The sequence below is a fragment of the Crocodylus siamensis genome, chromosome 2 (assembly GCF_052110815.1).
Source record: "Crocodylus siamensis isolate JL-2025a chromosome 2, ASM5211081v1, whole genome shotgun sequence".
NCBI lineage: Eukaryota > Metazoa > Chordata > Crocodylia > Crocodylidae > Crocodylus > Crocodylus siamensis.
The window spans coordinates 260,570,598-260,592,871 of NC_143396.1; the positions used below are offsets into that span (position 1 = coordinate 260,570,598).

The 22,274-nt window shown below is 41.6% G+C and overlaps 1 long non-coding RNA gene across 1 annotated transcript in view; it reads left to right on the forward strand.

Moving 5' to 3' along the window:
* The window catches only part of LOC149872104 (uncharacterized), a 53,179-nt gene that overhangs the window by 19,961 nt on the left and 10,944 nt on the right, over window positions 1–22,274 (forward strand). Inside the window, exon 3 of the long non-coding RNA XR_016440581.1 lies at window positions 20,404–20,473. This is a non-coding gene — a long non-coding RNA (uncharacterized LOC149872104). The remainder of the gene's footprint in view (window positions 1–20,403; window positions 20,474–22,274) is intronic.

A 22,274-nucleotide genomic window follows, 5' to 3' on the forward strand; every position in this document is an offset into this window, starting at 1 on the left:
GGGCCCAGACCCTCTAGCTGGAAACTCTGGTTTCTCAGTCTTAGCAGAAGCACAGGCACGCCACAGCTGTATTCCCCAGGCCTTGTTTCAGTCAAGACTCATGCTTCTGAGAAAAGTGGGAAAAAACCCCCTCAAAACTTCTGTCATGTATAACAACAAGAGGGGAAAATAATCCCTTCCTGGAACCATGTGGCAACCAGCCAATCCCAGAAGCATGGGAAATGCCCATACTAGATCATGAGCATAGCTACTCCTAGGTTATTCCTGACCAATGCTTGTTCAACAACTTCTTGAGCATCTCCAATAATGGAGTTTCCACAAATTCCTTAAGAAGTCTATTCCATTGCCTCACAGTTAAACAGGTTTTTTCCCCCAAATATTACATCTAAAACTACTTTACTGCAACTTCAAGCCCCTGTTCTATGATAAAATATACAATACATAAATGGGCACCAAGATAAGTCTGATGGACCTTCTACCCAATAAAGAAAATAGGGATACCTTAAGTCTTTGTTAGAACAGGGATTCCCTTTGGTACCTTGTAACCCAGGGGTGGGGAAAAGGAGAAAGGTTTAAGAAAGGCCCAAGTCCTAGGGGTTAGGCTGAAGAAGGCCTACACCAAGTAATGTTTTATATATTTATATGAGATTCCTGAAACCCTCACTAGACCAAATCAAAAGTCTAGCATGTGAGTTAGGGTTGGAGCCAGGTGATAGTTCATTAAGTGAAAGTGGCAGCCTACTTGTGTTTGTCTTTCATTCACCTTTGTGTCCTAATCAATTTCTAAATGGCAAACTGTCCTTGAGAAAACAATTTATCCTTAGGCATACTAAATTTGAAAAGCAAGGGAGGATGTACCATTAACAGGGCTTATGTACCCCATGAGAAATAGGAACTGCATTTTGTGGCAAGTGCACCTAAATTTCATGGCAATGTTAATGTATACTATCTCTATGCAATAGTCTTCATTCTAAGCCTGGCCAGCCACAAACACCCACAAAGCTAAGACTTATACTTGGTTACAATAATCATTTTACATTTATTTTCAGTTATGAAAATAAAACTAGACATGATTTGACAATGCTGCTGATGTTGCTGTATTCTCCATGTGTTCCAGCTGCATTGACTTCATCAATAATACTGTGTTCATAAGTTCTGTATCAGAACATTTTGAATTCCATATTTGCTCAAGAAGTGGGATGACCATATGTCCCAGTTTTGCTGGGACAGTCCAGGATTTTGGAGGGTGGTTCCATCCAGCCAGTAAAAATTAAAATGAGCATCCTGGGCATGGGGAAATGGTATAATGAAAATCTGGAGTCTACAGGATCCTGAATGAGATTATCAGGATAGGCAGTGCCTCTTAGAGGTATTGTTATAGCCTGCTTAGGAAGACAATACTCCTCTCTTCATACCCCATATGGATCTGTTCACATTAAATTCATTGTTGAGTTTAACTCTGCAAGCATAGAGGCTATAAAATGTATCTTAAGAATTATGAAAGCCAATATTCTGGATATTATTTTTCTCTCTCAAAGGATAAATCCTGAAAACAATTGGCCAGAGAATCATGGAATTCACCAGAGCTTTTCTTAGGGAAAATGGCATCTTGGGCAACCTTGTATTTTGGAACCCTCCCCTGCCCCTCACCCCACCCTCCACAAAGGCAGAGGCAGTGAGCAGGGCAGGTAGCTTTGAAATGTATAGCATCTGGATGCAAAAGCATGCTGCTGTACTATCAGAGGCATAGGGAGGGATAAGGTTAAAATTGACTTAGTAGGGTTTATCCATTTCAAACTGAAATGTCTGTGTGTTTTTGTTGTCTGATAACTGTGAAAATCAGGGTATCTAGAAGGGAACTCCATTTATTCACATAGGGTTTTTTTACTTTAAGGTGCCCCAAACTTTTGTAAATGTTAACATATTATGGATTAAATGTACACTAGGGGGAAGGCTCTGTATGATTCTTTAACTGTTTCCTCATATTATTTCCTCAGTTTTTCCTTTTTACACCCTTTTTATTGTGAGATTAAAATACGAAGACTTGTCATTGTCATTTGACTATTAAGACAAACCATCTGCTGTCACTGAACCACAGCTGAAGTTCTACCAAGATGCCAGTCACCAGGTGTGCCTGAAAACCTGAGTGATAGGCTACCACTATAATTTAAGACCTCAGCCATTCAAGCTCATTAGATTCATAACACCCTGCACTGTAGCAGCTGGGGGAATTTATTTTATCTTTGATTTTAAACCGGTTTTCTTGTTTCCCATTTAACCTGCTCTTGTGGTTTGGTGGTAGAATCCTTGTCTGCTATGCAGGAGACCCAGATTTAATTCCTGGATTCATGTATAACTACAGCCATCAAGACACCAAATATCCAGATTTGGTTTGGCCTTTGAATTGTGTCTCAGTGGTATATAGCAGGAAATGGAAGTTCTGGGCAGTCTCCATGCCTCCACATTAGCCTAGGCATATGCATCAACAGTCCTGCTGACTTCTCATACATACACCATGACCCAGTAGGATCAATGGTTGCCTACTTATTTCCCATTTGGCCTTCTTTCTGCAACTTTTAGAGAAAGGGAGAAAAGCATGGCCCAAATCTATTTAATCTTAGACATCTAAGTGCTATTTTGTTCTCTAAAAGTAAATGTGGAAGTGGCACTTATCAGGTTGCACATGGAATTCATAGATTTCATAGACATTTGGGCTGGAAAGGACCTCGGAAGATCATTGAGTCCAGCCCCCCGCCCAAAGGGCAGGAAGTCAGCTGGGTTCATAGGATCCCAGCAAGATAAGCATCCAATTTGCTCTTGAAGGTGTTCAACGTAGGTGCTTGAACCACCTCTGATGGCAGGTTGTTCCAGACCTTGGGGGCTCGGACAGTAAAGGAATTCTTCCTTATGTCCATCCTGAAATGGTCTCACAGTAGTTTATGACCGTTCAACCTCATCATCACTTGGGTCGCTCTGGTGAACAAATGTTCCCCCAGGTCGTGGCTGTCACCCCTGGTAAACTTATAGGTGGCCATCAGATCACCCCTGAGCCTGCGCTTTTCCAGGCTAAAGAGTCCCGTGGCTCTCAGCCTGTTGTTGTAAGGTCTGTTTTCCTGACCTCTGATCATGCGCATGGTTCTTCTCTGGACTCTCTCAAGCTTCTCCACATCCTTTTTGAATTGTGGAGCCCAAAACTGGACACAGTACTCCAGTTGCAGCCTCACCAAGGCTGAGTACAAGGGGAGAATGACGTCCTGGGATTTGCTTGAGAACCATCTATGGATGCAAGCCAGTGTTTTGGTCACTTTAGTAGCTGCAGCATCGCATTGCAGGCTCATGTTCATCTTGTGGTCAATGATGACCCCCAAGTCTCTTTCTTCCATAGTGCTAGCCAGCGTAGCACTGCCAAGCCTATAAGCATGCTGCAGGTTTTTCTTCCCAAGGTGGAGAACCTTGCATTTTTTTACGTTAAACATCATCAGGTTCTCATCCATCCATTTGCTGAGCCTGTCCATGTCAGCCTGGATCACCCGCCTGTCATCTGGTGTGGATGCTTTTACCCAAAGTTTGGTGTCATTGGCAAACTTGGTCAGTCCACTCCTAACTCCAATGTCCATATCATTAATGAAGATGTTGAACAATATGGGTCCAAGGACAGAGCCTTGGGAGACCCCACTGGTCACAGGACACCATGATGAGTGACTGCTGTCAATTACTACCCTCTGGGTCCTACCACAGATCCAATTTCCCAGTCAGCGGATCATGGTGGACCCAAGGCCACAATTGGCTAGTTTTGCAAAGTGGTGATCATGGGATACCAGATCAAAGGCTTTTTTGAAGTCAAGATATATGACATCAATCTCTTCTCCCTTGTCCAGGTGATAGGTCACCTGGTCATAGAAGGAAATGAGATTGGTAAAGCAAGACCTACCCATAACAAATCTGTGCTGGCTATCCCTTAGGATGTTGGCATCGGCCAGTCCATTAAGGGTGACCTCTTTAATAAACTTTTCTAAGATCTTCCCCAGAATAGAAGTCAGGCTGATAGGCCTATAGTTAGCTGGATCCACTTTCCTCTCTTTCTTGAAGATCGGCACCACATTGGCCTTCTTCCAGTCTTTGGGCACTACACCAGAGCACCAGGAGTTTTCCAAGATCCGTGCCAGGGGCTGGGCTATGATGCTTGCCAGCTCCTTGAGTATCCTGGGGTGTAGATTGTCAGGGCTGGCTGACTTGAAGGTATCCAGCTTCTCAAGATGTTCCTTCACGAGGTCAGCATTTATTAAGGTAGGGGATCTCCCTCAGTTGCACCTCCCTGTCCCGTAACGGGCATGGGCGTTCCATGGGACTGATGAAAGACCAATGCAAAGTACTCATTTAGTAGGTTGGCTTTTTCTGAATTTAGATACCATTTCCCTCCAATGTGAGCAGACTTGTCCTTGTGATCATTATAAGAAAGAATCTACTACAGCCACTCACATACTATTCTATCTGAGAAAGTACAGAACTGTATGTTGGTTCCTGAAATTGTAGGCAAAGAAAAAACAGGTGAAACATCTATTTAGTAGAGGAGTATCCCCTCCTAATTTTAGAGCATTAACCTAATTGTCAGGGCATTTGACCAGGGAGTAGACAGCACATGTTCCAGGTCTCATCTGAACACCTTTTGTGCTTTCCAACAAAGTACTCTAACCAGAAGACCATAGATTTGGAGGGGTGATAAAGTGCTCTTTCTGTTGAAGTTAGCCCTTTGGACAGATAAGAATGAAAAAGCTGGTTGCTTGTGATTAGCCTTTCTTCCTCTAGAATCTTGCAAATGGCCTTCCTTAGGTTATGCTCTAGTAACTTCCCGGGTATTGAGATGAATATAACTGATCTGTAGTTATCCAGGTCCTCCTTTTTGCCTTTTTTAAAAGAAGGGCACTATGTTGATGCTTCTCTTGTCTTTTTGGTAACTGGCCCATATTCTATGATTTCATGAAGATCATAGCCAAGGGATCTGAGATTTCCCCTGCCAGTTCTTTCAAGACCCTGGAATGCAGTTCATCCAGATTCATAGATACATAGGTGCTAGGATTGGAAACCTGCCACTTTAAGGCCCTGGAGCTGGCAGCTACTAGGTGCCTAATGAGGGCAGCCATTTTAGGTTCAGAGCTGCCCATATAAACAGACCAGTTTAGCTGCAAGGGGCCAGGCAACAACACTGCTTGGCCAGAGGGCTGCTGAGTTTCATCCAGAAGTAGGGGATGGGAAGGAGGCTTCTGGTCCTGGGTACGACCTAAAACACCCTGCTGGGAGTAGGTGGCCTGGTGGGGCTCTCAGTGACGCGGGAACCCCCAGGAAATGCCAGACCAGTTACCACCCCGGTGAAAGGTGGGTCAGGGTGCCTTAACCCCTAGCCTTCACCCTTGGGTGGGTTTGCATTCCATCAGAGGTAGTAGCACCATGATCTGCTGCCCAGGGTGGGAGTGAGAGTCCCCTCTGAGACCCTGGGGCACCAGTCATGGTGTGAGGTACCCCAGTACCGCATGTCCAAGAAGGAGGGCCCAGAGAGGGACCCCTGGAGACAGTGAGAGGCTTGAGACTCTGACTTGAATGAGAGAGTACCTTCAACTGGCCTATGCTGGGGCCAGGACCAGGAGGGTCAAAAAGGCCAGGGGCCCATCGTGAGGGATGCCCAAGAGCCAAGGGGTTCTGACTGGTCTGGAGGTGGGCCAGGGCTGGTAGCCGAAGGTCCCAGGGGGACCACACCTGAGAGGGTAAAATGGCTTCAGGGAGCTACATAGTCTACATGAAGGCAGATGAGGCTGCCTGGTGAGCGTACCCTAGGTTGGGGTTCAATAGCTGGATTCTGGGGCCCATTGTGTGGGACTGACTGGCATGTACAAGAACATCATGATGCCATCTGCGAGGCTTGGGCTGCAGTGTAGGGGAGGAATGGAGCCGCAGATAGCCTGCCTAGCATCGGGGCAGAAAATAGGCAGCCTCCCGCTTAATTAACAACTTTATTAATCAATTAAGATCAAGGTGTGGCAGGAGAGAAAGCAGGCTGTTGGCCCAAGAACAGGTGGGTGGGCCATGCAGAGACTGGTCCTGAGCAGGCCCCCTGTTACAGGCTCATTGTGATCCCCATGTGATTGGGAGAGCTGTTCAGCAGGTAGGACTGCTGTGTCCCAGAAACATGGAGATCAGGATGCAGCAGCCGTAGCTGCCAGGACAGCTCTCTCCTGCCCCAGGGAAATTCGAACCAGCTCTAGTGCCCCTTGCCAGACCCAGGCTGGCACCCAGGGGAGCTGGAGCTCCCCCTGGCTGCTACAAAGAGTCAGAGCAGGACAGGAACAGCCCTGGACTAAGTGGCAGGGGTACGGTTTAATGTGTCTTATTTTTTCTATGATGAAAATGCTGGCACATTAATTGAATGTGTAGACTCACCCACTATGTAACAGCAAATGAGTTAACAAATATTAGTAGTTCTTTTAGGTAGTAGCTATAGTAAGCCCTTGGTAAATCCAGATGTTTGACTGTACCACAGACTCATTGGATGCATCCACACAAGATGCTAACTGTTCAGTAGCCTAATAACACTGTACAGTAGAAAACTGGGCAAAAAACAGGCTAATACACTACTGCACAGTAGTATTAGGCTACTGCACACTAAGCATCACTAAAAGCTATGCACCAGCACTACTGTGCATTAATGCTAGTTACTGTGCATTGATTTAGTACTTTGTTAACCAAGTACTAAACTTAATGCGCCGTAACTATAATACATTAGTGAATGTACAGGTGGGCCCATTGTGTGGCATTTGGCAAGTCAGGTGATCATTTTTTTGTTTCTCAGTTTACTCACCTGAAATATCTGAATAACAACATTCATTTCCTTCTTTATCACATCTGTTCACAGTTAGATGTTGTACACCAGTGATTCTCAGCCAGGGTGCCAGAGTACCTTGGGGTGCCTTGAGATCCTTGAAAGGATGCCACAGGGTGCTATACAATATTAGGGCTGTTATTCTGTTAGGTGTGCAAACATGTTTCACAAGATAAACCTGGAGATTCTATTATTCTATGTACATGTAGACATACCAACTATGTAACAGCAAATGAGTTAATGAATTATTGGTAGGTCTTTTAGGTAGTAGCTATTGTGTAGACGTGCCCAGTACGAACACAGGAAAAGAGAGTGAAATAATAAATCAGTGCATCTGGCATGACAAAAATTGGAGTAAACTTCAATACCTGTGAGACCTAAAGATTTACAATCTTTAGGGCACTCATGAAAGGAATGTTTCTCTTACTGTTTCATAATTAATTCCTGTGTTCTTCACCCGCCATATTTTGACTAGCCCCAGAAGGTGATTTTATTTTTAGTTGCAGGGAAGCAATTATAAAATGAACAATTGCAGAAGCTTTCACTCCAACAAAAATCACAAATATAGGCCCATTTTATTCTATTATCCTAGTAAAAATTTAACAGGGACTATAAGACATTGTTCCCTTATACCGTTAATATACTAAAGAGAGCTTATCACACCAGAGCCATAAAAATTAGTATTGGACTTTAGAGCTACGTGGACTAATTTTTATTTTTTTTAATCAGTCAATAACGATGCAGAGGACTGAGAATGAAGAGAGGACAATGGCACCAGGGTAGTACAACAGTGGCCTTTAATTCTCTTTTGTACACCACTTACCATTGGGAAAACCATCATCCCTAAGTACATGACAGCTAAGTGCTGATGGGCCTGACCTAACTGCCATGGTTAAGAGCTTTCACTTTCATTTTTGTGACATTTATCTTTCATGTAGGAGGTATGTTTTTGGGCACAAGAACAGGCATTCACACCCAATTCAATAGGAACTTTTGAATAACAGTATAAGGAGAGGTAGCAGCTTCAGAGTATCCATGCCAGTGCTATGCCCTCTTTAACCGGTTATGTAGTCTTTAGTGTCAGTTCTGATATGATCTAGGAGTGCCATACAAGGGTAATCTGGCCTATCAAGTAAACTCACTTTGGCTATATCCATGCAGCAACATTTGAGCAATTCAGTTTTATGAGCCTGTAATTTAAATTTACATGGGTTTATCTTAGATGAAAATTTGACCACATAGGAATAAAAGTATAGGGGAAAAACAGGCTAATAAGAGCTACTGAATATGCAGAGTGGGGTGTCTACTGCCTCCTCACTAAATAAGAGCAATGTGTTACCAAACTTCTTAAAATACTTTCATCATTGTGTTTCTTGTTATTTTGTGCATTTTCTGATTCACATATTTCCATTTCTCTTTTATGAGGTCAATCCATTAAGCTGTTTCCTTCTTGGCACTTACCCATACACAGTCCTATGTAAAACAATCTGTTTATGCGATCTTGGAGTTGTCTCTGTGGTGTTGATGATCTCATATTGCCAGTATAGACTTCTCTGCTAGGCACAACTTTTTTCCATGGTTTCATTTCTCTTATTTTGCCTTTGTGATTACTCAGCAACTGAATAGGCTTTTTGGGGCTAGTAGAGTTTATTTTGCATTTACATTTCATGAACAAACAGACAATCCAAAGGAAAAAAGGAAATAAGCTCTAACCAGAATAATTTGTATTTACTTAAGAGTGTAGCTAATATCCATTACAGATGAAATAAGAAGTAACTCAACTCTTCAACCATTATATGAAGAAAAACACAATCCAGAACTTGAAAGTTAAGTAAAATAAAATTAATTTCTTTTAACTTTCCATGTGCCTAGAACCAGATGTGAAAGGGTTGAAGGAAAGTTGCTTTTGTGTATTCACAGCCCAACAAGAAGCATGAAGAATGACTGGAAATCTCAAGAGACATTTTTTCCTTATGAAAGTCCTAGGCCAATTTTGTCCATCTTTAGGTTCAAATATTTTGGATAATATAAGAGAAGATATAAGAAAGTGCCCAGACTCTGAAGTTCATATCTGACCTGGGCTCCCAAATCAGATCATTGTCAATTATGTCTAATATTTTACTTCTGATAACATCCAATAATTCATGCTTCAGTAGGCACATCTACACGTACTTTCATGCACTTTTCCTAATGCTCATTTATTTCCTCCAATATGAGGTACTAAATAAATGTGCATTAGGCTGTACTAATGCACAGTGGCACAAGTGCATACTTTTTAGGTGACACTTAATGTAAAGTAGCCTATTCTACCATACATTAGTGTATTAGCAAGGATTTTTGCATGCCGGTTTAATGCACAGTAGGCTACTGCACATTAAAGCACACATGTAGACATGCCTTTACAATTTAATCCATACAGACTTTGTCATTGTGAGCAAAAAACAAGTTATATATTTGGCAATTATATAAATATACAATTTATTTTTTTACTTGGGGGTGGGCGGGGGAATCAGCTTTTGTGGTAAGAAAACTTTTAAATTTATACCAAGAATGAATGTGTATGTGTGTAATGGAGAACATAAGGAAAGAAAGGGCAACTTAAAATAATATTTTTTAATGCTCCTAAATGTGTTCATTCCACTATAAGCATTTGGCACTTCATGGTCCCAAACAATGTGTCATCGATTCCTGGGCGAGGTACAGACATTCAGAAAGCCTGAGGCAGAATCAACCTAAGTTACTCAGTTTTCTGTAAGTGGACTAGATTAGGCTGGTAACAAACAAAACACACATTTGCCCTTTGGTGATAGGGGGCAGGGGGTATGCAGGCTGCTTGCACTGGCTGAGGCCAGCAAGTTAGGGGCACTCCTGCAGGCCTCCTAGCAGACCCTGTAGGCTCCCTGGGTACCAGAGACTGCCAAGTGCAGTCTGGGCCACCCCTGATTGGCTTCCAGGAATGGGCAAGCATGCCCCAAGCCTGGTTTTCCTGGGGTTTACCTCACCCCAACCCCTACCACCCTAGTACTCTGAGACCTCGTAGCTGCAGACCAAAAAAATCCTTGCACCGCCCATGGCCTGGAACATTTCACTCCCTCCAACTCCCAGCTGGAACAGCCAAATGTGGGCCAAGTGGTAGCAGACCTCCCTGTGAGGGGAGGGTAGTGGGGGCCACAAAGGAGGCTGGTATATGGGTAGACAGCAACCTAACTTGATTTGCTAGGACAGCTGGTACAGAAGTTGGATTTACTGGTCTAACCTAAATCAATTAGATTTGAATGCATGTAGATCCAAGTCTCTCTCAGAGCAGGCTCCACAATTTTTAGGTCAGTCTTTGTGCACTGAACTTCTGTTTGGTTAAGAGTTTAGATTGATTTCTGATCACTTAGACCAGTATAAGTGTAAAGTCTGGCCCTGGCCCTAGTGTACATTAATGCCTTGTCCATTCTAAATTTTATCATCTTGAGAAATGGAGTTTTTTTGAGACTTTCTACAACATAATACAACTCACCATTGGAAAACTGTTCCTGATATTCAGCCTATTTTTCCTCTCTTCATTTTATTCCATCACTCTTAATTAAAGCCTCTTATAACAGCCTAAATCATTGCTCTCTCTGCTTTCACATACTTGCAGAATGTTATCATGTCCTTCATAAGTTGTCACTTGTCCAAGCTAAATAGGAAACTAGACACTCAGCTAATGTCAAGTAGTTTTGACACACTGACTTAAGCCATTTACATCTGAAGATTTGAGCCATGGTATTTAGCTCCCACAGGGCTAGATTATTGCTGAATTAAGCCATTTTATGGCATGATAAAAAAATTCATTGTGAGCGAAGTTGGGGAAAAGGAAGGCATTTTCCCTCCCCCAGGCAGAACTTCAGCTCGCCAGGAACTCTTGCCCTTACCCCAAAAGGGTGTTTTACTGGTATTGACCGTGGAGCAGACATAAGTAAGCACATATCTTAGACAATCCATGCAATTATAACACCTAAGAAGCCCCAACCTTAATCTGAAGTAGTCTTTCCATGGCAGAACCTCTGGGATAGATGCAAATATTTCTTGCCTGACTTCAGGATTCGACCCCCTAAAACAATTCTTAAAATTTCAGGGGACTGTAATTTGCACTCCCTTCAAAAGTCTAGTCTTTTTCTCCTAAACATCCCCTCCCCTGCAGTTTATGACACATATTTTCATATGAGGAAACCAGAATACATATATATTATTTAAGGTGAGGTTGAACTGTGGAGACTTAGAAAAGGACATTATCTCTCTCTGGTCAATGACATTCTGCCTCTTCTTATACTTCCTTACATTGTTTAACAACAAGTGTATTGTAAATTCCGGACTGGATTGATGTTCATTTTGCTTTCCCCCACCCCATCCTCTACTCTGGCTTCTTTCAACGGTACTACTTTCCAGCTCTCTCCCTGACATTAACTCATTTTAAATTAGTTACTAGAAGATATATTAGTGTCACATCTGTGGCCTGGGAAGTTCTTTTTTTCATACACTCTTCCTTGTGAATGCGTTCTGTCTTCTATGCACTAAAGAATGAGGAGTGAGCAGTGAAAAATGATGAATAGGTAAAACTAGGAGTGATCTAATACACATTTCTGAAATCATCAATCCATTCACATCACTAACAAGCTGGGCCTTTCTCTCTCTAGAACACAGTATTATTGAGTTGAACTCTTTACTATTGTAAGTATACCAAAGTCAGAAGATCTATATAAAGGATCTATATATATGTTAAAAATATGATTTGTACTAGCAATATTTCCTTTTCCTCCTTGAAAAATAATAGCACCATACTTTATCTACTTATTATTCCCCATTTTCTATAATTTCCATTGAGATTTTTTTCCCTTTCTAGCATTGCATTTCCAGTGATGCTGTTGGCTCATATTGTTCCCTCTTAAACACTACAGCCTATAGAACAAAATGATATTTATGTCTGTGTTACTTTTCACCACTCAATTACTTGACCAATGAAAGTGCCAACAATGTAATAACAATAGATTCTTATAGTTGACTTATTAAAGATGTCACTGCTATTATGACCAGACAGTTAACACATGCTTCAGAATCCACTGAAGGCAACAAGGAGTCTTTTTATGAGCCTCAGTTTGCTTTGGGTAAAGTCATACAGAGTACCAGTGATTGAAATACATAAATGAGACACGTTCCCTGTACCAGGAAATTTCCAATATAAGCTTGCTCTCACCCATGAACACGTACTTCAGAATAAGTTAATGCATGCAAGTAGTGCTACAGAGTTCAATGGAGGTTAATCCAAGTTTATATCAATGCAAAAAGGGAACTAAAAAAGTATCTTATAGACGTTGGATTTATGACACATCATAACCTGCCTGACATCTGACTCCCCAGGTACGTGGGAATATTATATTGCATCATCAAAGAAACATATCATGGCACATAATAACTTTTTACTAACCTTATTTTTGACTCCTTAGCATCCATCAGGATAGGACTAACATATGCTATCATGCTATATGGTTCTGAGTGGGTTAAAATCTTCAAGTTCAAGAAAATTTCATGGAGTTTTCTCTTTATGAATGGGGTGGGAGGGAATCTATATACAGAGGAAATATAAGGTCAAATTTTCTTCCTGGGCAGACAAGGGTCAACCTTACAGGAGAGCCACTGGAGTGGGATTTAGGGAACATGGGATCATTTCTTTCCTGTGTATTTCTGTTTTTGATTTCTAGACTGCCTGTTGCACTGAATCTGCAAACAGACACAGACTCATTGGAGAATCTGCACACAGATAGCTTCTACTAACATTGTGGGCAGCAGCTAACCCAAGGGCCAGAACACAGGGTCACTGTTTACATAATACCTATTCTGCTGAGCTACATTCACCATCCTTTCTTAGTTCATCCTCCTTACCATCCATATCTTCCCCTCAGAATTGTTCGGTGGGTTAGCTTTTCAAGATGAGAGCTGGAGAACACATTGCTGCCTGTTTTATGGGCTGGTGGTTAGTAGGGCTGTGTGTGGCTTCAGACAGAGCTCAGATCCAGAGAAGCTTCAGATGCTTTGGGGTCCAAAGTAGCACATCTGGGTTGAAGCGCTGGCCTCATTAGGCTTCCTGAAGCGGTTCAGAGATCCCAAATAGCTTCGGAGCCGCCTTGGAGATCCGGCCATAGGGTATAATGGGGAAACAATAAAATATCTATAATTTTGTTGTTTTTTGTTCTACTTGAATGAATTTTTCAGGGATGGTAGACTCTGCAAAAAGTATGAAGTCTGCCAAGTTTCAAGAAGATTGTTTCAGAGGTTTGGGGAGAATGGCACCCCAAATTCATGAAAGCAAAACTCATGTCACATCTAGGCATTACAACATAGTGGGATGAAAAAATTCTTGAAAGCCAAACTCATGTCACAGCTGTATGTTACAACACAGGGGGGTCAAAACTGCAGGGATGGTAGATCTTACTGAGTCTAAAAGCCTGCCAAGTTTCAAGAAGATCAGTGCAGGGGTTTAGGGGGAACTGCCCCTCAAGCTGCAGACTAGCAGAAATGGTGCCATGGGTGTTCGTGGGACTGACTGTCTGTCTTGGGGCAGGGAGGGGAGACACTGCTGCTGGCCTGGCTCCTAGGCTGCTGTGTTACCAGTTACCAGTCAATCAATCATGATCGACTCAGGGACCAAGGACTTGGGGACCAGCTAAATACACAGGACCTAGCTACTACATAACAACTTAACGAGCATCAATTAGCACCTACAAAACCAGGCTAAGGAGAGGAAAGAATCAACACAGACAGTCAATTGCCCCAAGTCAGAGACAGCCTTAGCACGAGTTTTGTCTGTCAGCAGCTAGGGGTGCAGGGCCCCAGACTCCCCCTTTACCCATCTCCTCGACAGCTGGCAGGCATCACAGCAGGGGCTGCCATCCCTGCAGCTATCACTCCGCTGCACCTTAGCACACGCAGTGTTGCCCATGGCATGAGTTTTGCTTGTCCGCAGCTTGAGGTGCAGTTCCCCCCAAACGCCTGCACCTATCTTCTTGAAACTTGGCAGACTTTGTGGCCTCAGCAAGATCTACCATCCCTGCAGTTTTGACCCCCCTGTGTTATAACATACAGCTGTGACATGAGTTTGGCTTTCAAGAATTTGGGATACAGTTCCTCCCAAACCCCTGCACTGATATTTTTGAAACTTGGCAGGTTCATGCTCTCAGCAGAGATTACCATTCCCGCAAGTTTTATCCAAATCAGACAAAAAACAACAAAGCTATAGATATTTCATTGATTTCCCCATTATACCCTATGGCCAGATCTCCGAGGCAGCTCCGAAGCTTCGGAGCCGCTTCAGCCGGATCAAGGTGGAAATCCAGTCCGGAGCTCCAGTCGGATCACAGCCATCTGACGTGGCTGGATATGAACCTGGATTCGATCGCCGCCGACTTGCACAAGCCTAGTGGTTAGGGAGCTTTGCTAGGAGGTGTGGGTTCAAACCCTCTCTAGTTAAAGAAGTCTTAGAACCTGGATTTTTGCTTCCTGGGAAAATGATCTAGTCCCTAGGATACTACCCAAAGAAGTGAGAAGGCATATATCTTTTTGCTCTGGGAAACAGTCAGTATTACATGTGTACCTTAGTGATTCTACATAGCCCGTATCCAACTTACTGAGCATGCTTAGTAGGGAAGCCATGATGAATGTAGCTACATGAAACCTAAACTCTGTTTAAGTGCTAAAAATTGCAATTATGCTGCTACTTAGCTGCTATTTGGAGTGTAAAGGTTCAACTGGATTTATTTCTTAATCACTCTCTGTCTAAGTCTGCAGAATGTAATGAAGTTCCTCCAACTGAAGTATGACAAAATTTGCTAATTTGTGCGAGATGCCTCAGTATAATTGTTGTGAGAATTGAATTAAATAATAGGTAGAATTTTGCCTTCAATCTTGGAAGTACAGATGATGTTGGCTATTTAAGTTCCTGATATACTATAGTAGTTAGGTACGTAGAACCCTCATAGTCTTCTACAAGGCTTAATTGTCTTTCTGATAATGAATTCATGCCTAAAAGGTGAATTTGTGCTACTAAATATTTCTTTAGGTGCTTTGAAAATCTAGGCATGTATAACATAAATTATACCTGTAAGTAACTGCACATAAAATTATACCTCAACTACTGAGAGGAAGATGTGTGGCAATTGTTAGACCCCCGACTCCATGTGGTGCCCAATGACTAGGGAGATGACAATCCAATTGCTCAGGGATCCAGTTGCTCTGGAAGCAAGCAGGGAGCAAACACCAGCACACATTGCTCAACAACAGCTTTATTCAGAATGGGGACAGCTTTGGGCAAGCTCCCAAAAAAAACAGCAAATGGGGGAGCAGCAGTGAACATTAGTTCTTTCCACATTTATACACCTTGGTTCATGCTCATTAACATTTACTCCACCTTTGCCCCTCCTTTGTTCCACCCATATTCCCTCCTATTTCAAACTCCGCCTCTGTTTACTGTTAACTTCATTAGTGTAGAATTGCCTATGCATTTCATTTATTTACATGACTTTTTGCTATGAGCGCATGCTCAAGACTGTGAACCTGGCTTCCTTCAGTAACTTGCCATTTCTTGCTGGCTCCTTCTTTATTCTCAAAGTCTTGCTTCTTCTTTATCTCCTGATGATATCATCCTGTTCTCCTTACACAATGAATCCTATATCCTGCACACTACCACATTGTTAGGAAACTGCTTGCCTAAGCATTTTGCGATGTTACTTTTAATATATGTTCTGCCTCATGGTCAGCACTTTGCTGAGACACAGACCTGCAAATCCAGTGCTCCCCAGGATCCAATTATTGTCACCCTAATAACAATTATTTAAAAAAATGAGTCTTTCAGGGTGCATCCTCATGAGCACGCATGTGAAGTTTGCGGTGCTGTAAACTCATTTGCAGTGCCACAAACTGCATGCATGGCATGTGCACTTGTTCACCATACTGCAAGTAGTGTGGTGGCTTTTTTGACACCCTGAGATCCCACTTAAAAATAAAGGGGGATGGATTATGTGGCTGTAGCCTGTGCCCCCGCAAAACCAGAGCCTGGCCTAGAACCATTGCAGCCCCAGGAGGCCCCCACATAAGGCTCCTGGGACTAACTCAGATGCTAGCTCCAGTCTCCCCCATCCTACCTGGGACAATTTGCTGTTTGCCAGAGAGCACATGCAGGGGCATGCTCAGCGATAACTAGCAGTAGCACAAATATGTACCGCAGCTGGTTGTCCCTGGGAAAACTCATGTTCCTGCTCATAGGGATGCACCCCCAGTGTTCAATATATATGAGTAAAGAAGAACACTGCTACATTAGTCCATGTATCTTGGCTCATGGTCATCTGTAACTACTTAACACAATTAGAGCTGTACAAGGTTGTTGGGTTTTTTTTAACAACAACAATAGTATTTTCATCAATATCTGTTTTTCATGAAAAGCAAAATGTTTTGTGAAGACTCATCAATTTCAATTGTTTTCCACTGGAAGTTTTCTGAGGCCTGTGGTTGATTCTAATTCCTTGTAAACAAACTATGTGAGGAGAGAGAGAGAAAGCTAAAAAAGAGACTATTTTGATCTGAAAATAAATGGACTGTCACAATTTCATTTCACTAAAATTGTTGTTAGGTTTTCGGTTTTTTGTTCAAATTTAGAATGAAATCCAATGTGAACCCTTGAAATTTGTCCTGAAAGGAAGTATTGTTTCCTAAATATAATAGCATGGCTCATGACTCAGAGACCATAGCTTTATGTATATGAAAATTAATGTTAAATCCTCTCCTTGCATAAACAGGTGTATCTCTATTGACTTTAACAGAATGATGCCTCTTTATACCAATAGAGAACCTGATCTTTAGGATGAATCTGATCCAAAACCCATTTAAGTCAATGATGGGTTTTCTATTTCTTCAGTAAGCCTAGAATTAGGCTCTGTGTGTGCAGCAGACAGATTCATGAATTCCTCTTTTTGATGTCAAGTGAACAGTCTGATAATTTCTTCCCTATTCCCCAATATATTTCACAGCAAAGAACCAAGAACCAAATAAGGAAAATTCTGGCTCTTGGCACTCACTGTTTCATTCTTGCCTGGCTTGCAGGTGTTGCACTGCTTTCAAATACTTGTGGTCTGGGCATACTTTCAGGGTAGATAGAACTAAGACTTTCCAGCTATTGAAAGCATAAAAATGTAATTAACATTCCAGTTTTACAATGCAAGGGATAGTAAGGAATATGTGATTGTTTTTTTTTCTTTGAAGGTGTGAAATTATAAATCACAATGGGTTACTATATGGGGATTTTCCAAACCCTGGTTAGTAGCAAGGGATTGCCTTTATTTTTCACTTTCAAAAATGTTTTTTAAGAACAAAAAAGTTTTATTCTACACTGATTTCTGTTACTCACACATAGTTATTAACAAGATCCTGATAGAAATGTGCAATAAACAGCAACCCGACTGGGCATGTTTCTTTAGGATAAAGGGGGGGAACATTATGATTGCCATTATGCATTCCTAGCATGTTTGATTGTGTACGGTGATAGAAAGGGTGTTTATCCAGTGCTGCCTATTGGGTTGTAAGCATCTCTTCTTCCAGTATGCTTTCCAAGATTTATGGTAATACTTTTGACATTAAGCTGAAGAGGTCATATTTTTAATATATAGAAATAATATAGCTCTCTTCTAGCACCATTGTAGTCCACTTCTAAGAACAGATGGTAAATCATACATAGTAAAACAGCTCTTTTTTCCAGTAACACATTCCTAAAGTTCTCTTCATGGATGGTTGGGAGAAACTAAGATTTAAAACTAATAATGTGCTATTTCCATGCTATCAAAGTATTCCTGGTTTCTCCATTCTCCATTAGCACAGTTATATTCATGCAAAGGGCAATGTGGAAGAACTAATAGAAGCAAGCAATTTATTTGTTCATTTTTACCTTTTTTAATGCCCATGAATTGTCTCTGAATGATGATGATTTCCAGCAATTTGTCTGAAATTATCCAATTCATGAGTACTGGACTTTTTCTCAGGAACAAGAAAGGTAAGGATGAATGTCATTCTCTTTTGCTCACATAACTCATCTGGGACACTCATCTGGGAAAATAAAGATCCTGGGTTCCAAACCCACCTTATCCAGGACAAGTTTGAACTTGGGTCTCTCTGATTTCCCAAGACAAAACAGCAAGGACTATGCCACAGGTGAGTTGCTATCAGTCCCTTTCTCTGGTGCTTTTTTTGGAGTTGCACCACTAAAAAAGCCATTGGAAAAGATCTATGAAGGGCAGTGCAAGAGAAGCTTCTGCTTCCCTGGAATACATAGCTCTCTCCATTTTGGTCCGGACAAGCACCCTCAGGTTACTCCTTCTGGCCCTGCATCTCTCTCTCTCATGCCTGTCTAAAGAGACAGCATCAAAGAAAGGAGGAGGAAGACACTGGCCAGTGGGTGACCTGTGGTGTGGTTAAAGTAATATAGTAAAGTAAAAAAGTCAGAAACCCAAGGTCAAACCCTTGGGTGAGGAGGGCCCTCAGCTTCCCAGGTGAGTACTTTAGCTATCTGGAGAAGAAGATAGTTTTTCTCTCATTTTTTTTCTAGAGCATATGCCCCACCTGGTCATGCACGTAATTGTTGCCTATGCCAGCAGGCCTATCTGTCCATGAACAGAAATTAAATCACTGTATAAGTGATATTTTTGGCACTTAGCTGACTATGTAGATAACCAAATCTGGACACTTAGGCTGGACCCATATGTGCAGACAAGTGCACTTTGTGGCGCTGCACTACAAACCTGTAGCAAAATTTGCTACTTGGAAATCCTGGTAGCAAAAACAAACAAACAAAACCTCTGCAAGAAAAAGAGTGGCATGGTGAATGTGACAGAAGCATGTTTTGGCAGGCATGGAGACTCAGTCCTCCTTGGAGATGCTCTGGCTACTGCCCAGAGTACCTCCCATCCTCTTGTTCTCTCCCAACTCCTCCAGCATGACAGCAACCGGAAGGACCAGGGAAATAGCAGTTTCCACAAAGAAGGACATTTATCCCTGCACCAAAGTCCATGTGCCAGGGCATGCTGCTCCTTTTTTTGCTACTGCAAGTGTAGTACCAGGAAAGAACAGACTCGCCCTTTGTCTAACTTCCCATGTCCTTGCAGAGAGAAAAAAATTCACTCAGTAATTGTTTGAATCTGAGGTAGTACATTCAGTTACATCTCAGGAGACAGCAACAACCCACCTTTTGCCCAATAGTCAGGGGGCTTACCCGGGACATTGAAAACCTGAATTTGCAGCCTCACTCACAATTCACACATCTGCTACTTCTCTGAAAATACCTTACCTCTCACAGTGCAGCTTAGACAGAGTTCAGCTTACGGAGGTAGCACACTGAGTGGGAAAATACTTGCAGGGCGCATCTACATGAGACACTACATCACCATAGCAACACGCTCCAGTGACATAGCTCATCACTACAGCGATGTAGCACCAGCAGGCATGAACTGTGATGCCGATGCTACTGTGTAGTACCAATGAGCTACTGTGCAGTAGTGCCAGAAATGACCCGTGCAGCACCAGGACTGCACGGTAACCGCAGTTAGTGAGCAGTCATTTAGTACTTGCCTAAGCAAATACTAAATGACTGTGTAGTAAAAACTGCACAGTCCACCACATGTGTAGATGCACCCCCAGAGTCAGAGGGCAGTATTTATATAGAAGAATAAAGCCTGACTTTGTGCCCTGGCGAGATAGGCATTGCCTTAGGAAAAAAGAACCTTCGGTTCTGGCCTCTGTTGTCAATGCTGGGTGCATCTACACAAGATGCTAAATGCACAGTAGATTAATTTTACTACTGGTGGTAAATTAGATAGTACTAATTTTACTACCTGGTGAAAGCCATGCTATTTCACTAATGCACAGCAGAATTAATCTACTCCATGTTAGCGTCACTTAAAAGACATGCGCCAGTACTACTGCTCAGTAGCCCTAGTTACTGTGCATTTAGTTAGTATCTGTTATGACAGGTACTAAATTTAATGCGCAGTAACCACAGCCCATTAATGCATGTCTAGATGATAATGAATTTTGCATTAAGTAGTCATTGGGTAAAATAAAATTGGATTGGATGTTGATCCTTACGTGATATAAGCACCTTTTTGCAATGTGAATTAGGTAAGAATGTTCTCACACTCCCCTGTGCCTAGTCTGTTGATAATTGGCTCCCAGTTCGGCACTTGTATCCTCTAGATGTGCATATGGCTGCCTTTTCTCAGGATAGGATACCTATGAACCTCCCTCCATGGAATAAGATTGTACTTCTGCAGAGAAAAGTATTTTGAGGTAAGTGACAATTAGGCTAAGTATCTAAAAAGTGGAATAGGATCTGAGCTAAAACAATTTTGTTACAACACCTTTGAAGCATTTATTATCATGATATTACAAACAGCATATAGTAACATTTCCTGCTTGTGGTGATGGCATTTATAATGTTGGTAAAGAATCCTTTTGACTGTTACCTACAGCCCCCAAACTGAACATTCTGGAGACATCATTGACCTCCATGACCTCCTGGAAAATGGCAGGCATCTCAAGGTGAGATAAATTTATCTTGGTTTACAGACAGAACACCCTGCAGGCACACAGGCACCCATTAAATGACATCTCTCCAGAAATAAGGTGCCCAAATCCTATTTTCACCTAGATCCTGCAACAGAACCAGATATAAGCTGTTCCCCCTCATCAACACAGACCAGACGATTAGTGGACCAAATAACATAAATTATAACATCTGAGTTGCATTTACCAATGCTGTGACTTCAGAGTAGGCATTCTTAAACAACAGGACTTTAAAAGTTGTGACATTGAGGAACAGGAATCATCCACACACTGGATTTTATTAAATGTGGTCTAATGAGGGACTACTGATTCTTATCCCATTACCTGGATTAGTTTTTGACTCCTACATATGTATGATTTTATTACTTTGATATTTGGTTTGCCTCTCTCAGCACTGCCTCTACCTCCCCCCCAACACTCCTTTACCTTCCTTCCTTCCTTCTCATGTATTCAGCTCACTCTCAACAGTCTACTTTCTGCATGTCCTGTCATAGCATCTGATGAAGTTAAACTAAATAAAGATTTGCTCATGAAAGCTTATGCATTTCTGATTCAGTTAGCTTATAAGCTGCATCTCTACCCTGCCTTCTACCTGACTGTACAACAGCTAAAGCAGCTAATTACTGCTTCTTGCTTATGTGTTTTTTTACATCTGTTACCTTCATTTAATATATATACAGGGTGTTATTAAAGTCCATGTGCAACTTTGAATTAATGACTTTGGATATACATATGATAGAAGCAAACTGTAAATGGCATTTGAAAGTATAATTCATTAAGTTTTTTAGCATAGTGTAAGCTATGCATAGTGGGTAAGGATCACAAATACAATTCATGAAATCGCGCAGTACCAACTGACAAATATTTTCTACAAGTTGCAAGATCAGATTGGATGATGTATCATGGAAGATGGTGGTTATGTTGAAGTCTAGAAATTTGAACTGCATTGTGTGAAAACTTAATGAATTATGCTTTCAATCTCCGTTTGCAATTTGCTTCTATCATGTGTATATCCAAAGTTATTAAAAATTAAAGTTGCACACGGACTTTATAAACACCCTATATATATATACACACATTTTACCTTTCATGCAAAATATTTTTTCATATTACAAATAAATGTGATTTATAATAACACAAGATACTAACGCAGTAATGTTAAAGAAATAAATGAGCTTAGAGTCAGAAAATAGTTTGAAAAAGTCAGAATACAGGCATTAAGTACAGTCCGATGAGAATATGACAGGGATGGACTACAAAAACAGAAAAGTAAAAAATCAGCAGCATGTTATTACAACCTTTGTGCTCAATCTTATTTTATCCTTTTATTCTTATGCCTTCCCTCAGCTGTCCATCTTCTCTGCCTGCTTGGTTAGTTTAGCTCCCAGAGATGATGGTGGTAGAGGATTCATTGTGTTCTTTTATGCAATTGCCATCACTGTAATATAGAACAAATCCCAAAATGTCAAGATTTAGCATAAGAATGGAAGATGGCAAACTCAGCAAGTGAGAATGGGAACATAGGGGTAAAGAAATGCCATATGTTTTAATAGTTTAGCAGTAAAACAGATTCCTAGGAGTTTCATTCTTTAGGATTTATGTGATATATGACTCCACTGTGTGGATCAAGAATGGTCTTGTATTTCATTCACATACCGAGGATTTCAAAAGCTAGAGGTCGATTACTGCCTATTAATTACTATCCATTACTATCCACTAATTATACTCCCATTACCTGTACCGACCAGAATAAGTCACTTAGGCCTAGATATTGCAA